This window comes from Rana temporaria, chromosome 2, assembly GCF_905171775.1.
Source record: "Rana temporaria chromosome 2, aRanTem1.1, whole genome shotgun sequence".
NCBI classification, from domain to species: Eukaryota; Metazoa; Chordata; class Amphibia; order Anura; family Ranidae; genus Rana; species Rana temporaria.
Genome location: NC_053490.1, coordinates 513,573,117 through 513,591,176, shown reverse-complemented (window position 1 = coordinate 513,591,176; position 18,060 = coordinate 513,573,117). Strand labels below are relative to the sequence as shown.

The 18,060-nt window shown below is 41.7% G+C and overlaps 1 pseudogene; it reads left to right on the top strand.

The window, feature by feature from the left end:
- The first annotated feature begins 7,409 nt into the window (after positions 1-7,409).
- On the top strand, positions 7,410-16,842 carry LOC120927959 (annotated as a pseudogene).
- Positions 16,843-18,060: the final 1,218 nt, after the last annotated feature.

Here is an 18,060-nt window from a genome sequence, read left to right as displayed (position 1 = left end):
CCAGAGAACTATCGCATAATAACCGAAAACAGAGTGGGGCAAAGAGGAGGAGGCCTGGCAGTGAACCACAAGAGTTATCTCTCGATCACTAAACCAGTCCTTCAAAATACACTTCCTTTCATGGAAACCCTCACCCTACAGCTTCAAACAAACCCCCAGGAGACCATCCATATTCTACTCTGCTATAGACCACCGGGTCCAAAATCGCAGCTTCTCACATCGTTGACAGAATTCGTTTCCACTTATACACTAAACAGCAAACATCCTTTGCTGCTTGGGGATCTCAACCTTTGGGCCAACTCCTCACAGGATCCCGTGGCCGTCGCCTGCATTGACCACTTGGAAGGATTAGGTCTGCAGCAGCTAGTATGTGGGCCCACACATGCTTCTGGTCACACACTCGATCTTATTTTCAGACAAGATCTAGAAGTAAAAATTCTGGAAAATTAGCCGTTACCATGGACAGACCACCACGTAATCAAATTCCTGATTACCAAAAATGCCCCTTTGACAAAAACACCAAAACCAGTGACAACTGACTGGACCAGATCTCAGAAGAAGCTCCATTCGGAACTCTTCAAAACAACATTAGGGAACAAAGTAAAAACAATCCATTCACATCAATCAGCCACTGAAACCCTGGATGCCATTAACACAGCTCTACTACAGTCAGCCGACTTAGTAGCGCCCAAACGCAAAACCTGCACCCGGAAAAACAACTCCAGCTGGTTTAACGACCAGCTGGCGTTGTTTAAGCAAAAACGCAGAAGAGCCGAAGCAGCTTGGAAAAGAAGGACCACAGACGAAAACTATGCCATCTACAAGGAAACAAAAAAAAAATACCACAAAGAAATTTTCAAGGCCAAAAAAAACATTTTTCCAAGATCATCACCAATGCCCTAAATCGTCCCCGCGAACTCTTCAAGCTTGTCACCCAGACCATGAATCCAGTCTGTCTAGAAGCTCCCAATTCAGATACCCAATAATTTTGCAATGAATTATCGGATCATTTTGTAAACAAAATTGAAAGGATCCGTGAAAGCATTCAGCAAAACAGCACCCCCCCAATCCCCCCCTCAGTCACCCGCCCAATTCCCACCTGAATCAGCCCCAATCAACAATGTTTACTCTAAAACCCATCTCCATTGAGGCCACAAAAAATATCATCAGCGCCCTGCGAAATAGCACAGCGCCAAATGATATTATCCCGACCAACCTGCTTAAGGAATGTAAACAAAAAAAACAAAAGGCTGACGCTGCGCTAGCATAAATTGATAAATATGTGACAGTGAATTAGGTGAACAGTAAGCTGCTGGCACTGAAAAATTGTGTACAACAATTCAATAAAACATAGAAAAAAACAAAAGGAAGTGCAGCGCTGATAAATGATAAATTATATAGTTCATGAAAATATATATAAATAAAAGCTCATTCTAGGCTGAAAGGAGAGCCAGAAAAATTAAGGAAGGTTTAGTGTGATAGAAAAACAAGACCTCAAAAACCACTCAGTGATAAGGGTTAGGTGAAAAAGTCCAGCATTAAATGTTGTGATGAAAACAGCTGCCAAGAAAGGTGATGTGATGAACTCCAAGTTGCTGCTAATGGGATAGATCTCCACACTGCACCCGTGAAATAAGACTGCCTGCTTACCAGAAGAAAAGACTGCTTTGCATCAGTCTCATGGAAAATAGGGAAGTCAGGTCTCCCTGCAACCAATCCGTATGATGTTCAGAATGGAGCTCAGCAATGGATCCGTGGTAAATACATGAACGATAAGAAGGAATGAACTCTCATAGCGTATTATGTAAATCAAAGAGGTGGATTTAATAAGTATTGCACTTACAATTAGTTGATGGGATTAAGGCACAGAAGTAATAAACAGCGGTAGTCACTCCACTCCGAAGCCTCTCACTACTCGATCGAAAACACCGCCGGCGTTCAGGACGGAACGCGATGACGTCACGGCACCCTACGATCGTTTCGTCTTGACAGGACTTCAACTGGGGATTAGCCGGATACTGACGTCAGCGCGTGTGGTGTTTAATAGACGCGGGCTCCATTTTTAAAGCTGGAAAGCCAGGAAAAGCTTTCATGTTAGCTGAGGGCTATTCCAGTATATTATTAAGTAGCGAGAAATTCAACAAAAAACAGGAAATAAGTAAAGGTTTAATGAAGTGAACCAAAAAGGGACAGTAAAAATAGTATCAAAAACGCGGAGATGTTTAACACTGGTAGGGAGGCATCGGAATTTAAAAACAATTAGTCGGAGACATACGCTAAACAAATCAATTAAAGTGGAGGTTCACCCTATAAAAAATTTCTAACACTGCATCCAGCCCAATTGTGCATATAAAATGACACTGACCTTTTTTTTTTCTTTTCCGTAGATAGCGTTTAGCCGTGGAATTCACTGCGGCTTCCGGGTAGGGAATCCCGCGGGAGTGACTTGCACCAGCGCCGAATAGAGCCGACCCGAGCTTCCTTCAGGAAGTCGTGATGCGCTGAAGTACGCTGTCGTTTAGCATGTCAATCAATTGGCATGTCAATAGGAACGCCCACTCCCGCGGGATTCCCTACCCGGAAGCCGCGGTGAGTTCCACGGCTAAACGCTATCTACGGAAAAAAAAAAAGGTCAGTGTCATTTTATATGCACAACTGGGCTGGATGCAGTGTTAGAAATGTTTTATAGGGTGAACCTCCACTTTAAGATAATCAACATATATATACATAATCATAATAAAATTAATATATGTATAAATTTTAATAAAATTCTTAAAAGATCAGATTGAAGACTCATATTGAAAAAGATATCTAAAAATCTGATTATAGAAAAAATAAAAAATATATTAAGAATTTTTTAAAAAACAATTAATATCCCAATCAACATTAAGCCCAAAGGGAATAAAAGATTTCATACAAAAAATCCAATGGGTTTCAAGCCTGGATATGGCCCGGACCATATTAGTACCTCGCCAGTGTGGACGAATGTTGTCTATGGCAAAAAAACTGGTCCCCTTTAATTGTCTACCATGGTATTTGTCATAATGCCTTGAAAGGTTATGTTTGGGGAACCCGCTTTTTATCTTACCAATATGTTCGCTCAAACGGATATGCAGTTCTCTTTTAGTGCGGCCAATGTATTGCTTTGAACATGGGCACTGTATCATGTACACCCAGATTCACAAAGGAGATATGACGGAGTATCTCAGATACTCCGTCGTATCTCTTAGGATGCAGTACCGCGGCCGCCGCTGGGGGGAGTTTGCGTCGTAAACCAGCGTCGGGTATGCAAATTAGGAGTTACGGCGATCCATGACGGTTTTTCGCGTTCGCTACGAGGCCGCAGACGAAGGAGAATCTTGTCTCCTGGTTCTGCTGGACCTAAGCGCAGCCTTTGACACGGTAGACCACAAACTGTTACTAATGCGACTAGCCAAGGTAGCAGAAGTCGCAGAAGGTGATTTACCCTGGTTTTCTTCCTTTCTTGAAAACCGATCACAAACAGTTAAATTGGGTTGTTTCACGTCGGAAAAGCGCACGGTGTCATGTGGAGTCCCCCAAGGATCCCCCCTGTCACCGGTGCTTTTCAACATCTATCTTCGCCCTCTCTTTGATATTATCAGTAGCCAAGAACTACTCTATCACTCTTATGCAGACGATACGCAACTGTATTTTCGCATCTGCAACAAAAAGGATCATCATCTCAGTTTAGAGAAATGTCTCTCTTTGATAGAAAACTGGATGACTAAGAGTTATCTTAAACTCAACAGTTCAAAAACAGAACTCCTTATGTTTCACGCCAGCCGAAAGAGTCAACTGGCAACAACCTGGACACCCCCGCCCATTCTGGGCCAAATCATCACCCCTAGCTCCAAAGTCAAAAGTCTCGGGGTCATCTTCGACACCTTCATGACAATGGACGCACAAATAGGGTCAGTAGTCAGCGGAGCGCACCATCTGTTGCGCCTACTACGCAGACTTATTCCATTTATCCCCAAAGAAGACGTAGCAGTCGTGGTGGGAACAATCGTGAATTCCAGACTAGACTATGCTAACGCCCTGTACCTCGGACTCCCAAAGTACCAAATCTCCCGTCTGCAAGTCGTTCAGAATACGGCCGCCAGACTGGTGACTGGGAAAAAAAAATGGGAATCAATCTCACCTTCGTTGAGAACCCTTCACTGGCTGCCAGTAAAAGACAGAATTGCATTTAAAGCACTCTGCCTGACACATAAGTGCATCCATGGGAAGGCTCCGCAATATCTTTGCGACAAGATAGAACCTCACAATTCGAATCGCGTTCTGCGATCCACCGACCAAAATCTGGTCAGGGTACCAAAAACCAAATACAAGTCCAAAGGAGAAAGAAGGTTTGCTTTTCAGGGTCCTAGACTATGGAACGCTTTACCAACCAGCATTCGGTTGGAGGAAAACCACCTGACTTTCAGAAGACGGATCAAAACTCTGCTCTTTTGATGTCATGAGACACGAACAACTAGCGCCCAGAAGCGATTCAGTTCGCATGCGCCGCGCTTTATAAGTTTTTTCATTCATTCATTCATTACGTCGCCGCTAGTCTAGTTTCCCGTCGCAAAGTTAGTCGTCGTTTTGGGTGCCTTAACGTTAGACAGCAATCGTATTGCTGTATAAAGTATGGCCGTCGTTCCTGCGTCGAAATTTAAAAATTCACGTCGTTTGCGGGAGCGGGCCTAATTTAAATGGCATACGCCCATTTAAATTACGCCGGCTTACGCCGGAGGCCGCCGGTGTAGTTTTCATCGCAAGTGCTTTGTGAATCAGGCACTTGCGATGAAAACTTGCGGCGGTGTAACGTATCTAAGATACGTTACGCCGCCGCACTTCTACCTGAATCTGGCCCTACATACTTAGTTGAACAAGTAATAAATGACTCGATTTCATAGGTTTTGCCCGTGACTGAAGATTGAAAATTAGTGCATTTGCGTTCCTTAAAGGAATTTATCTTGCAAATGCTAAACTTACGACCTTTGAGTGATTGAAAAAATAACAAAGTTTTAGGGGGGTCAATGACATTTGGTGCTACATTATGTTGTAAAGCCGTTGCCCCTTTGAAAATCAGAACAGGACTTTCAGGAATATGGGCTCCCAAGACCTTGTCACTTCTAAGGACATCCCAATGTTTCTTTAAGATCTTTTTAATTGACAAATGTTGATTGGAGTACCTTGTGGTCATAGACCAACTGAATTTATCTGAGGAGATGGCATTTGTTTTGCTGCTTCTTATCAGTAAAGACTCTCTGTCCATCTGTTCCACCTTTGTAATCGTCTCATTAATAGTACCTTCATGGTATCCTTTATTCAAGAATCTTTGTTTAAGGGTATTAGATTGCTCATGAAAGTCCATAATCTCTGTACAATTCCGTCTTATATGCTGGAATTTACCTTTCGGTACCGCTGCCAGCCAGGAACTATGATGACAGCTTGTGACAGGAATGAAGGCATTCCGATCCGTGTCTTTGAAAAACGTATTAGTGATCAATCTTCCTTCTTTAACAAAGATGTTTAGATCCAAAAAATGGATATGAGAGGTACTAATATCATGTTGTAGAGAGATGCCTCTGGTGTTAGAATTAAGTTTGGAAAATAATGCCTCTAGTGATGTCACATCTCCCTCCCATATGAGTATCACGTCATCAATGTAACCTTTCCAGAGGCGTAATTGGGAGGGTGTCTGAACATCGATAACTTCGCGCTCCCAGTAAGCCATAAATAAATTAGCTAAACTGGGGGCGAATTTAGCCCCCATAGCTACACCACAAATTTGTAAGAAAAAAGTACCGCCAAACCAAAAATAATTATGTGTGGTTGCGAACCTTAATAATTCCAAAATAAAATCTCTTTGTAGGGGCGATATATTGGATTCTTGCTGAAGATAGAACTCAACCGCTTGTAAACCATGCTGATGGGAGATAACATCGTTAAAGCCTACACACGACCGTTTTTTTCACGATGTGAAAAATGACAATGTGAAAAACGACGAGAAAAATTAGAGCATGTTCTAAATTATAATTTGGCCATTTTTCACGTCGAGAAAAATGCTCACAAGATTCTTGAGTTCCGAATCCAATGATTTGGAAATTTTCAATGCATTATGCTTTTCATAATTAACCGTAATTAGAAGCTTCTCCTCTTATGCAACTATTAACCCCATGGGATCCAGGGAGCACTTTGATAGAGCGTTATTCCATTCTGTCATGAACTTGTCTGAATAGAGTGTTCAGGGGAACTTTTTGATTCTTAAAGGGTTAGTAAAGGAAAAAAAATGTTTCCTTTAAAATAACAAACATGTCATACTTACCTCCACTGTGCAGTTCATTTTGCACAGAGCGGCCCAGATCCACATCTTCTGGGGTCCCTCGGCGGCTATCTCTGGTCCTCCCCGCAAGTACTGACCACAGTCATGCGAGAGAGCTTTCATGGTGGTGAGTAATTGCGGGCGCGCTCCCGTGATACAGCGAGCGGCCATAGCCGTTCACTGTATCACTCGGCCCCGCCCCTTGGCATGCCGCGTCACTGGATGTGATTGACCGCAGTACCAGCCAATGGCTGCGCTGCTCTCAATCCATCCGCCCTAGCCAATCAGCGGCCAGGCTGAGCGGCGAGGAGGATCTCAGGACTGAGCATGGGTCTTTCGAGGGGTCAGGTAAGTATAACGGGGGCTCGGGGGGCGGCAGCATCAAATGTTTTTTCACCTTAATGCATAGATTGCATTAAGGTGAAAACATTTTTTACTTTACAACTCCTTTAACCCTCTGCTGACTATAGAGTCTGCTATATATCATTCGAGGACCTCTAGTCCCTCCACAGTTTGGTTTCTTTTATCAGTGCAGTCTTTAACTGTCCAAACAGGGAAAAACAAACCGAGTCCCCTGGTATAGGTCCTCTGGTTAGTATAGACCTGAGAAATCTTGGTCTGACGATCCATATTTATGTGCCACAAATATTGTTGGTTCATGATCCAGTGGTCCCAGTTTTTCATCACTTACCAAAATCGCATAAAAATACAGCGGCCATCCAGGGACGTTCCATTGTTGTTGGGATTGGTTCACTTTTTGAGAAACTGGGCCACTGGATGGACCAATATTAACAATAGCTCCTCTTAAGGTTACTGGGGTACATTAAAGACGCTACAGCTGTTTTAGCTAGCACTGAAAGTATGAAATAGAACGACACTTCCATTTGGATCACAATGGATGTTAAAGCATTATATTCCTGCATTCCCCATGAATTAGCTCTTGATGCCCTCAGGTTTCATCTCCATTGCTATAGTTACAAGTTATTAAAAAAAGTTATTAAACTCCCATTTAGAGATGACTACATACAGGCGTAGAATGTTTATACAAGCCTTCAGATGAACTCACGCCTATAGAACTGAAGGCTGTCTTTGTCTCTGCTTGTGAGTTTATGCTGATTTCTTAATAATTATAATTTGGGATGTACTTCACTTTGTAGATTCTCTTCGCTCTACGTGTGACAATCATTGTGTGTGAGAGCGAGAGGCATCCTTCACTGGAGACCCAATCAGAGCTTCCTAGAAGTTATTGTGTTATGCCAATAATACAACTGGTGATTGTATACTGATGGCATTCATCCATTTGGGATCTGGGTTTTGTCCCTCGAGTTCTGTCAGACTTACATTTTTGAGGTTTGCATCTCTGGTAAGCAGCTTTTTTTTATTAATGGTGGCTGGTGCAGAAGAGAGGCTTTTATTCACAAAGATGTAATGGGGTTGATTTACTAAAACAGGAGAGTGCAAAATCTGGTGCAGCTGTGTACGGTAACCAATCAGCTTCTAACATCAGATTGTTCAATCAAGCTTTGACATTATAACCTGGAAGCTGATTGGTTTCTATGCAGAGCTGCACCAGATTTTGCACTCTCCAGTTTTTATAAATCAACCCCAATACAGTATATTCACTTCTTGGTGGACTCTCACTTTTTTGGGACAATTTTTTGGAATTTTTTTATATTTTATTGCTTCATCAATAGTGATATGTATGGCTTATATAATTGTAATTGTTTATGGAACAGTGCAACACCTTTTTGGTTTATCTAAACTAGATAGATGTCATTTGTTCTCGGGGGGGCATAAGCTAATTGTGAAAAGATTGTAGTTATCGGAGGACCAAAGATGACCACTCCACCAGTCATGTAGCACAAGCACAATTGCAACAAAGGTGTTGATATACTAAAGGCAAATACACTGTGCAAAGTGCAGTTGCTACAGAGCTTAATAAATGAGCAGAAGCTCTGCTGACTTCCAACATCCAATCATGTGCAAGCAAAAACACATGTAGGTAGATTCAGAGAGATTGGTGTAAACTTGCGGCGGCGTAGCTTAGCGTGTTTAGGCTACACCACCGTAAGTTAGCGAGGCAAGTACTTGATTCTCAAAGGACTTGCCTGCTAAGTTACGGCGGCGTAGCCTAAAGCGGGCGGGCGTAAGGGCGACTAATTCAAATGTGTGTAAGATGGCGTGTTTTATGTTAATGGAGCTTGACCTTACGTTTTTTAAGTTTTTTTACAACTGCGCATGCGCCGGGCGCCTACATTTCCCAGTGTGCATTGCGGCTAAGTACGCCGCACGGGCCTATTGATTTCGACGTGGACGTAAACTACGTAAATCCCTATTCACGGACGACTTACGCAAACAACGTAAAAATTTTGAATTTCGAAGCGGGAACTGCGGCCATACTTAACATTACTATTCCATCTATTTGATGGAATAACTTTAGGCCTGTAATGCGTTACGTAAACGGCGTAAATGTACTGCGTTGGCCGGGCGTACGTTCGTGAATCGGCGTATCTACTAATTTACATATTCTACGCCGACCACAATGGAAGCGCCACCTAGCGGCCAGCCTCAATATTGCAACCTAAGATAGGACGGCGCAAGCCGTCGTATCTTAGATATGTTTAAGTGTATCTCTGTTTGAGAATACACTTAAACATAAGTCGGCGTAGATTCTGAGTTAGGTCAGCTTATCTACTGATAAGCCGGCCTAACTCTTTCTGAATCTACCTAATATTTTTTCATTTTGTATTCTCCTTGCACGTGATTGGGTATTTTCTCTATTACAAAGAGAAGATTTACCAAATTTACTAAGATTTGGTGCACAGTCTATTTGCCTTTAGTAAATCAACCTCTTACACTGTAGTTTTGTTGGAATGATATATATTTTATATAAATGTATATATCGGCCATCAGTGTTAATTTTGTCAACTAAAACATTTTAGTCGTCCAAATGAATACTATTTTAGTCGACTAAAATACGACTAAACATAAACAATTGAGAAGACTAAAATACGACTAAATCTTAAATGACATTTTAGTCAAAAGACCAAGACTAAAACTAAGTTGAAATATGACTTTGAAATTAACACTGGTCTGTAGTGCATGTTCATACCTCAATAACATAAATAATAACATATTCGATTTTTCACTCCTGCAGTATATAATGAGTTTGGAAATTGTAGAGAAATGTTAAATAATGCATTACAATTTAATTACACTTATTAGATTTTAGATAACTAAAATGAGTTTTAGTCTACTAAAATGTATTGGAGATTTAGTCGACTGAATACTAAAACAATTGCTGAAGACTAAAATGGGACTAAAAATAAATTACCATGTTAGTCCTAATGCCGCGTACAGACGGTCGTTTTCTGCGATGTAAAAAAACGACGTTTTTAAAAACGTCAATTTAATTGATCGTGTGTGGGAGAAAACTACGTTTTATGTCTTCTGAAAAACGACCAAAAAAAATTGAAGCATGCTTCAATTTTATGTGTCGTTTTTCAAAACGTCGTTTTTTACTTCACAGAAATTGACCGTGTGTAGCAAAAAACGACGTTTCAAACAACTTTTTTACACCCGCGCATGCCCAGAAGCTAGTTATGAAGCGAGCTTCAATGGAAAAACGTGGTGAACGTAACCTCGCTTTGCTAGAGCACTGTGAAAAAACGATGGTGTGTAGGCAACATCGTTTTTGAAAATTGAAGTTTCAAAAATGTCGTTTTTTACTTCACAGAAAATGTCGTTTTTTTTACATCGCAGAAAACGACCGTCTGTACGCGGCATAAGACTAAAACTACATTGAAATTTGCTGCCAAAATTAACACTGCCGGCCACAGCTTCAAAAATAACACACTATAGTCATTGATGTCCAAAAATATACAAATACCAACAACAATCCCTTTTTGGCTGAGCTGAGATGTTACCAACAATCACTCGATTCTACTAAAACCACAAACGTATTTATGCCTGAAGCCAATACTGCCCTTAACCGCTTATTCTGGTTCGGGAGCTTACCAGTAGGGATGAGCTTCGTGTTCGAGTCGAACCCATGTTCGACTCGAACATCGTATGTTCGACAGTTTGTCGAAAAACGAATGTTACGGGCCGTTCGCGCCAAATTCGAGTGGCGCGTTACGGCCCATAATTCACTGCGGCATCGCCGTGCATTGCTGGCTGATGATTGGCCAAGCATGCACTATGACCAGCATGTTAGTAAGGTGATAGTGCGCAACCCACAAACTTATAAGTGAAAAAAGGAAAAATAACATATGATAAAATAAACCAGAATAAAGTCTGTGATACAAATTTCCTGTGTAAAAAAAATTTAGTCCAAAGCACATGAACTGATAATAAGTGCATAGAATCAACTACAGTCCATAAACAAACATTCCTAGTTTCTGACACCAGCGATCAGCTTGCTTCAATGTAGAAATGTTGGTACATCCATACAGTGCAGATAACACAGTGAACAGTGTAGATAAATGAGCCTCTTACCAGAGAGACGATCTTAAGGGCATATCATCCCGGACCTGGGAGCTGTAGTTCCTGCAGGTAGAAAAGATCTGGCGTTCTGTGCTTCTCAGGTGCAGCAGCGCTTGTAATCCACTCCTCAGCAGTAAGGCAATCAGCATACACAGCTCTCCCGGATGTTTTAAAAATAAGGTAGCAACAAAGTAAAAAAAGAAGAGGACTTCATAGTGTAATACTTTCCAGCAAAAACACCTCTTTAATAGAAAGGTTTCTGAATAAAAACAGTATTGATACTTGTGCAGTAGCAGTTTAAACAGAAACAATAAAACAAAAAGAAGCGGTATATTAAAATCCAGGTAGCCTCGGTAGCAACCAGCAGGCTAAATAATGGCAACGTCTTTGAAAAAATATATGCTCCAACCTACGCGGCGTTTCGCCCTTCTAACAGGCTTCCACTGGGAAAGGAGGCAGTCTCAAGAACGTTACCTGCCACTATGTTTTATATGAGAGACACTGGAAACACAGGAAATTAATCCGTGTCCCCGCGTCTCTAGAGGAACTACAAAAATTGATCAAAAAAATATATAATCTAGATGGAAGGACCTCAGTTACATCTACATTATGGAATTTACAGATCAGAAAAAGAGTAAAAAGTATAAAAATTTCTCTCAAACATCCCCGCGCTGCCCTCATATGAGAACCGGCATGTGCAGGGCTGGACTGGGACAGAAATTTGGCCCTGGACTTCATCCAGACTGGCCCACTTTGACAGGTCTCTCCCATGGCGGCCGGACAACTCCCACCCCCCCCCAGCTACCCAAGCCTCCTCTCCCCCTTCACTAGCCACTAGCCGTTCTATTTATAAGAGTAGAACGGCTGGTACTGGTACTCTTATAGGCAGTACCAGTGGGGAAGCTAGAAATTATTTCACCCGGGGCAAAGAATCAGTTCGGTGCCCGCCGTTATGGGACAAGATTAGGCAGAAGTGAGAAACTCCCAGGCCATAGCTGTTGAGTCAGCTGTCTGTCCCCTCCCCCATGTTCCTCTGTCATCCCCCCTGCTCCTCCCCCTGCTTCTTTGTTCCCCCCAGGTGAGTGCTGCGGGGAGGGAGAGACAGAGTAGCGGAGGGGAGAGGCGGTCCACTGTCACTGAAGCCAGCCCACTGAGCCATCGGCCCACCGGGAAACTCCCTGTAGTCCCAATGGCCAGTCCATCCCTGGGCATGTGCAGCACGGAACATGTGGACAGAAACTATTGTATGCATAGGAGCACATATATGGACAATTATAAAAATACAAAATGCATGGCTGAAATAAATCCTGACATTTATAAAATATATAAATCCATAAAAATAAAAATACAAATCAAAATAAAATAAAATAAATATAATCATTAAAAAAATATATATAACCAATCTTCTTGCGGGATACAGATGTAAAAGATTATATACTCCCTCTCATATCCATCTCAATGTCAGTGTAAATATTATGAATGGGGGAGAATAGCAATGTATGCAAACTTATCTCTGTCAAAGGCAGGGAGCAAGGCACTGCTAAATCAGTAACATATAAGAACCAGTTGCAACAAATGGATAAATGGATTTGTGGAACTGCTACACTGAAACATTGTTGCAGATCAGGAACAATGGATAATTAAGGAATAACTATCCCATAGATTAACCACAAAAATCAGAACACCTACAGAAAAACAAATTTGAGTAGGTATTCCCCAAAAAATATAAAATTATATGTATACTAGGATGTAGACATAAAATAAATATGGAAATACAAATGTAAAACCAAAAAATATATATTCCATATATCTAGCATGATTGTTTAAAGGGATAGAGTGGGAAAATGGAAGGTCAGGGGTGTTCCCCTATGGATGCATGTACACATCCTGCACCTAATATGGTATACAGTGTCAGAACGATGGTACTCGCACAGGCAAACATGGGGCAAAAAAAGGGGGGGGAGGTTTTGATCAATTAGCTGTTATCAATGTAGCAATTGATATCCCATTCCACGTTTAACCCGTGCGAGGTGTAGCACATCATATCGAAAATCCATCTGGTCTCACGCTGTGAGATCTGTCGCTTCATGTCATCCCCCCTCCAATGAGGGGTGTATTTTTCAATCCCAATGACATGAAGCAAGGCTGGATTCTGATCATGATACTTTTTAAAGTGTAGAGGACACACTGTGTTCCTCAAATCCTTTCCTTATATTAGCAACATGCTCCCCTATTCTGATCTTAAGAGCCCGAATTGTTCTTCCTCTATATTGTAAGCCACAAGGGCAAAAGAGGAGGTAGATGACCCCAATGGTGTCACAGGTGATAAGATCAGAATTTGATAGTGCCGGGAGGTGACTGCAGAGCTAAAGGTGCCCGTTCTGATAGTTGTAGCAGAAGCACACACCTTACAGCGTTTGCAAGGAAAAAAGCCCTTTAGGGAACCAAACATGGTGATCTTGGCAGGAGGATCAATCACACTGGGGGCTAGGAGATCTTTTAGATTTTGATTCTTCCGGAAGAGTACTTTGGGGGCGGGAGGTAACTGGGGTCCCAGGATCTTATCGCTTTTAAGAACGTGCCAGTATTTGGACAGAACCTTCTTCACCCACCAAAATTTGGAGGAAAAAGTGGTCAAAAAAGACCATTGGAATTCCGAGTTTTTGTCATCCTTAATCTTACTTTTAGGAGCCAATAGCTTAGATCTGTCCATCAATAGCACACTTTCTATATTGGTATCAAGAGTTGTAAATTCATACCCCTTTTCCAAAAAACGATTCTTCAAGATGACGGCCTGTGATTCGAAGTCCTCTGTTCTCGAACATTTGCGTCTAATACGTTGAAATTGGCCTTTCGGGATAGCGTTCAGCCAGTTGGGATGGTGGCCACTATCTACTGGAATAAACCCATTCCTGTCTGTGTCTTTAAAAAAGGTTTTGGTCATCAGGGCATTTCCTTCCCTAAAGATCACCAAATCAAGAAAGTTGACACTCGTGGCACTATGTTCATACATGAATCGAATGCCCCAGTTGTTCTCATTCAAAGACTTCATAAAAACTTCTAAGGATTCCTCACTGCCTTTCCACAGAAAGAAGGCGTCATCTATATATCTTCGCCATATTAGAAGGCGGGGGTCATTCAGGGAGAAGAGCCTATCATGTTCCCATAGGGCCATGAATAGCCCTGCCAGGCTGGGGGCAAATTTGGCCCCCATCGCAACCCCGGTACTTTGCAGGTAGAATTGCCCCCCGTAGAAGAAGAAGTTATGCTCCATTGCGAAATTCAAAAGTTTCATCACAAATTCACGAGTTGTGGTGAAAGCCTCCCTCCAGGTCGGCCAATAGTAAGTGGCATCAACTCCCTTACTTCAAGAATTGGCAAGTTCATAGACGTCTTTTTGCAACCAGCAGTAAACAAAACTCCGGCCTTCTTAAAGGATTCAATGCAGGTGATGAGAGAGATCTCAGTACTATCAGTTGAGGACGATGTACTGTTAGTTACAGCAGATGTGTGCTCGCTGTACACGGTTATCCCCCACCATCTGGGATATCAAGCTGCGGAATTCTTCTTACGTAAAGAACCTTTAATTAAAACCACAACTCGTGAATTTGTGACGATACTTTTTTAACCAAAGATATGTAGCAGTATACATTTTAGGCAACATTTATGAAGAAAAATTCGTTTTTTGCAAAATGTTATATAGAAATGAAGAAAAATTCATTTTTTTTACAACATTTTCGTTCTTTTTTCATTTATAGCGAAAAAATAAAAAACCGCAGAGGTGATCAAATACCACCAAAAGAAATCTCTATTTGTGGGGAAAAAAAAGGACAAAATTTAATTTGGTTACAGTGTTGTATGACTGAGTTATTGTCATTCAAAATGTGAGAGCACCGAAAGCTGAAAATTGGTCTGGTTATTAAGTGGGTTTACAGTAAGTGCCCAGTTGTCAAGTGGTTAAATAACAGAATCAACATAATAATTAAATGCTTAGTGTATGATACCTTTATACCATTCCAACACCATGATGATATTCTAATTATATAATACTATTACTTCCCCTATATCCTGACATTACTTAATATCACCATACTCCCACCCAATACTCATAGTGACACAACCGAAATATAACAATACACCTCTCATCTCTTTCCTCTTCATTTCCTCTTCATTACCGGAAAAAAAAAAAATGTAATTACGTTTGCAAAAATAATAATTACTTCAACGCTATATGTGTTTTATACCTTATATAGTCCCAACAATGTGACATTATTCCATTATTAAAAAAATAGTTTGGTGCTTACTATGTACAAAAATAATACAGTAGTTCCGTGCTTAGTTTGGCATATATCTTATGCAATACCCACAACGTGAAAATATTCTAATAATATATTTCATTACTTCCCCTATCTCCTCAATATTACTTCATATTACCATACTCCTACACAATGTACACCATCACATAGAAAATCCAGGATTCTAATAATGTGTTATACTATCATCTCAAAATTATTCTTTTCCCCCCCATTACAGGGAAGAAAAGAAGGGGGAAAAAAACATCACCCCCACCCCCCCAAAAAAGGGGAGGGGAGGATTTTTTTTTTCTACTATATTAATGATTTTTTTTTATTGTATAATTAATGATCTTATTGACACTACTTCTCTATTTTTTTTCCAGATGCCTCGGAAGAAGGTGGTTTTTGTGGCACTCCTGTTTTTTTCTTGTTTGGGTATGTTTTGGTACTTTGGTACTTGGTACTATCATACATACTTTTGCTTTTATTGCTTCAACGAATCAGAAAACCGTTTTTCCATTAAAAATGACTATAAAAGGAACCACTTCATGACGGTGCCTGAATCAAACTGCAAACAAAACCCTCCATTTCTGGTGCTCCTGGTGACTACAACATACGACCAGATAGAGGCGCGAATGTCAATCCGCAAAACGTGGGGGAAAGAGCAACTCATCCAGGGAAAGCGAGTGGTGACCTTCTTTCTTCTTGCACAAGCCCCAGTAAACTCGACAGTTTATCGAAGAGTTGAACACTACAAAGACATCATTCAAAAAGATTTTGTAGACACCTATTACAACTTGACCATAAAAACTTTAATGGGTTTAGACTGGATGTGAATCATTGCCCTCAGACCCACTACGTCATGAAACAGATTCAGACATGTTTGTCAATACATATTACCTTGTTAAACTTCTCCTGCATAAAAATCCGACTTCAAATCTTTTCACAGGGGATATATTGCTAGACGGCTCCCCTGTACGTTTTATCTTTCACAAGTGGTACATAAGTAAAAAGGAATATAATGGTGAGAAATACCCCCCCTTTTGTGCAGGTCCAGGCTACGTGCTCTCCGTAGATGTTGCCCAAAGGATTTTCAACATCTCATCCTCTATACCATTTTTTAAATTTGAGGATGTGTACATAGGAATGTGTCTGGAGAAGTTGAAGATTTCATTACAGGAGTTACACACTAAGCCTATATTTTTTGCTTCTAAGCCATCATTCTCTGTGTGCGCTTATCGGAATCTTGTGACATCTCATAAAATCAAGCCACAGGAAATAGTCCTTTACTGGGAGGCCTTACACAATGCACAAGATGAACAATGCTGAGGAACCTACAAAGATGTTTACAGCTAATCCATACTTGAAATGTTTTCCCGGGAAACTGAGAAATCTTTCCATTGAAATAGGTGGACAGTTCAACGATTTGCAGCCAACTCACTTTGACCTTAACATCAAGGCTAGTGTGAAACCTTGAGCCTTGATAAAATAAGCTGTCCAATGACAGACTTATTGTTTTGATAGATAATACAATAGATTCTTGATCTGTTTTGTGAATGTCTATGACAGGGGTGGCAAACTCAAATTCATCGGGGGCCGCATTAGCAGTATGGTTGCCCTCAAAGGGCCGGTTGTATCTATAAGACTATGTGTCCGCTATTTAATATGGGATGGAATGAGATGGGATGGGGTATGGTGGGGTGGGATAGGATGGGATGGGCTACCTGACATGCATGGACCTACCTGACATACACTATGGGCCAGATTCTCAAAGGCGTTACGACGGCGCAACACCATTAGCGCCGTCGTAACACCTCATCTGGCCCCGGGTATCTATGCAACTGATTCTCAGAATCAGTTGCGCATAGGTACCCATTAGATCTGACAAGCGTAAGGCTGTTACGCTGTCAGATCTTAAAAGTAATTTTTTTTCCCGCCGCTAGGTGTCGCATCGTCGCTTTTCCCCGTCGTCTATGCAAATTAGGTAAGTACGGCGATTCCCGAACATACGCGAGGTCGACGCAGCGAATTAACGTCGTTTGCGTAGCGTACCCAACGCGTAAGGTTGCCCCTGCTAATTAGCAGGCGCAACCAATGTTAACGATGGCCGCCGTTCCCGCGTCGAATTCAATAAAAATTACGTCGTTTGCGTAAGACGTCCGTGAATGGCGCTGGACGCCATTTACGTATACATCTAGGCAAATGACGTCGGGGCGACGTCATTTAGCGCAATGCACGTCGGGTAATTTACCCGACGGAGCATGCGCAGTACGCTCGGCGCGGGAGCGCGCCTAATTTAAATGGTGCCCTCCCCATTTGAATTGGGCGGGCTTGCGACGAGCAATCTAACGCTACACCGCCGCAAGTTTACAGGTAAGTGTTCTGAGAATCAGGATGTAAACCTGTAGACCTGCGGCGGTGTAACGTAGATCTCATATATTACGCTGCCCAGGAGCAGCGCGAATGTATGAGAATCTGGCCCAAGGACTTCACCTACCTGACATACATGGACCTACCTGACATACATAGACTTCACCTACCTGACATACTGACCTCACCTACCTGACATACATGGACCTACTTGACATACATGGACCTACCTGACATACATGGACCTACCTGACATACACTGACTTCAACTTCCTGACATACATATACCTACCTGACATACACCGACTTCACCTACCTGACATACACTGACCTACCTGACATACACTGACCTACATGGACCTACCTGACATACACTGACTTCAACTTCCTGACATACATAGACCTACCTGACATACACTGACTTCACCTACCTGACCTACACTGACCTCACCTACCTGACACACACTGACCTACCTGACATACACTGACCTACCTGACATACACTGACCTACATGGACCTACCTGACACACATGGACCTATCTGACATACACTGACCTACCTGACATACACTGACC